The sequence below is a fragment of the Salminus brasiliensis genome, chromosome 9, assembly GCF_030463535.1.
Source record: "Salminus brasiliensis chromosome 9, fSalBra1.hap2, whole genome shotgun sequence".
Taxonomy (NCBI): Eukaryota; Metazoa; Chordata; class Actinopteri; order Characiformes; family Bryconidae; genus Salminus; species Salminus brasiliensis.
The window spans coordinates 943,689-946,188 of NC_132886.1; the positions used below are offsets into that span (position 1 = coordinate 943,689).

The 2,500-nt window shown below is 38.8% G+C and overlaps 1 protein-coding gene across 1 annotated transcript in view; it reads right to left on the reverse strand.

Moving 5' to 3' along the window:
* Nucleotides 1-1,410: 1,410 nt before the first annotated feature.
* The window catches only part of arf1 (ADP-ribosylation factor 1), a 7,297-nt gene continuing 6,207 nt past the window's right edge, over nucleotides 1,411-2,500 (reverse strand). The window contains exon 5 of the mRNA XM_072687111.1: nucleotides 1,411-2,500. This exon is cut by the window's right edge and continues 2,165 nt beyond it. The gene's annotated coding sequence lies outside the window, so the exon portion shown is untranslated.

The following is a 2,500-nucleotide window of genomic DNA, read 5'->3' on the forward strand; positions in this document are numbered from 1 at the left end:
AATTCATAGTGGATACTGAAAAATGTAAGTAGTTACTAAATAATTCATGGCGGATGGTAAATACTTCATTATAGGTAGAGAGAAATTCCTACTGGATACTGAACCTTCCCTATAAGTTACTGTACTTCACTGGAGATACAAAAGCATTTATTGTAGATACTAGTTTTTGGTGGTTGTTAAGTAATTCATAGTGGATAACGAATAATTCATGGTGGATATTAAATTTGAAAAGTTACAAACAGTTAAATAAAATTGACAGTACAGCAGTTAGGTAATATTAGTTAAGATCATTTATTATAGATACTATAGAGTTTTTACTGTTCAATATTTCATAGTGGATACTCAGCGATTGAAGAATTCCTAGTGGATATCCAATAATTCTTAATAGTTATAGAGTAAAACGTATTTCCTACTGGATACTAAACCTTCCCTGTAGATACTAAATCATGTATTGTAGATACTGAGTTTTAGTAGTTGTTGAATAATTCATAGTGGACACTGAATAATTATAAATATATATTCAAATCTTTATTGCCTTTACTGCCTATTTGCACTATGACTATTTGCACACCTGTACAGGTGTTCTTTTCTGTAAATATATTTTCAGCTCTTTATTACCTTTAGTACTTTTTACTTCTTTAATTTATCCCCTACCCTATTTATTGTTTAGTGTCTTTTTCCTTTAGTTTAAGACTGTGTTCTGTGTTTTTTTGTTACTCGTCATACGTGTTGCTCTCACCAAGACAAATTCCTTGTATGTGTAACATACTTGGTGAAATAAAGAGATTCTGATTCTGATTCTGATTCTGATTGGATCATGAGAAATTCTTAGCAATTACTAATTCATAGTGGATACTCAAAAATTTAAGCATTTACTAAATAATTCATGGCAGATGTCTAACGATTCATGATCGAGTAATTCCTACTGGACCCTGAACCTTTTCTGTAGGATACTGAGTACTTCACTATAGATACTGAGTTTAGTAGTTGTTGTTCAGTAATTCATAGTGGATACACAATCTATAGTGGACAATGAATAATTCATGATGGATTAAACAAAATTTATATATAATAATACTAAGTATAAGTTATATAATTAACTAAGTTACAAAAGCAGTTAAAAAAAATTACAGCACAGGAGTTGGGTAATATTAGTTAAGATCATTTATTATAAATACTAAGATTTATAATTCATAGTGGATACTCAGTTTTAAATAGTTACTGAAGAATTCACAGTGGATGTCCAATAATTCATAATAGTTACAGAGCAAATCCCACTGGTTACTGGGTATATCACTGGAGATACTAGTTTTAGTAGTCGTTGAATAATTCATAGCGGATAACGAACAGACTGTGCTCTTTTCGGCTCAGTAAACAGCAGCACTGAACGTAAAGAAGAGGGGAGTCAGGTTTTACACTAAGTTCTTTAATTACAGTGCTTTTGTCAAAATGATAGGCAAGATAAGTTTACATTAAAAAACAAACATTCATGTTAATAATCACTATAAGACAAACTTTTCTAGGAGAGATTCATTTATATACTTTCGTTCCAATGCAAGCGATCAGTGTGTAGAAAATCAGAGGTTCATTAAGGACAGTCAGGAAACTCATGGATTCGTTGGCCGGTCGGTGTGGGGGCGGTATCTTCTTCTGCCGTCGCCTCAGAATGAACATTTCCTTCGCAACAGTCAAACGACGTGGACCTTTATTTTATCGTAAACCAGCAAAGTCTCGGAACAGTACGTTCGTTCGCTACCGAGCTCGTAGGAGGATCTCCGTAGAAACGCAAAGGCACCATGAGTTCAAACACCACTGTATTCAAAAAATAGACGAAGCTCATACACGGCTAATATTGCTGTACCATGTCACATTCGCTCGAGATCTCGAAACCAGGAGGACGAACAAGAGGAAACTCGCCCAAACGCCCGCACTACAGGCCGGTCACAGGAGCACTGCGGCGTCCAGCTCCGCCCTGACCCCTGTCTACTGCAGGCGAGGTCAGAGTCTGTGGGCTCGGCTCTTTGCGGAACTGCTGAGATGGTGTTAAAGCGATTCTCCGAGGCGGTCGGGCACGTGTGACGGACGCAGCGGTCCGAGACCGAGTCGAGAAGCGGGTGGAGTATCCCTTTAACACCAGCACAATCTAACGGTGCCCCCTGGTTTCCACAGACTCTCTGTGTCCTGCATGCTTAGGCCTGCTTTCGTGGACATGGATTAAGCCTACACTAACCACCAATGTCAGTCACCATTAAAAGGTCCATTCAGTCTAGGCTTAGGCCCAGTCGGGGAAACTGTCCCTTAGAACCCTAAGAAACCTGCAGCCTGTTCCTGACCGGAGTTCTGCTGAAGAACACAGATGGACAGAACCCAAGCTTAGGCTTCAGCTGGAGCTACACAGCACTTCCTTCCACAAGAAGAACTCAACAGGTCAGAGCTCAGTCAGAGCGGGGGGTATTGTGAAACACTCGGTTCTAGATAAGTTCCCCCAGTCAGAGCTGGA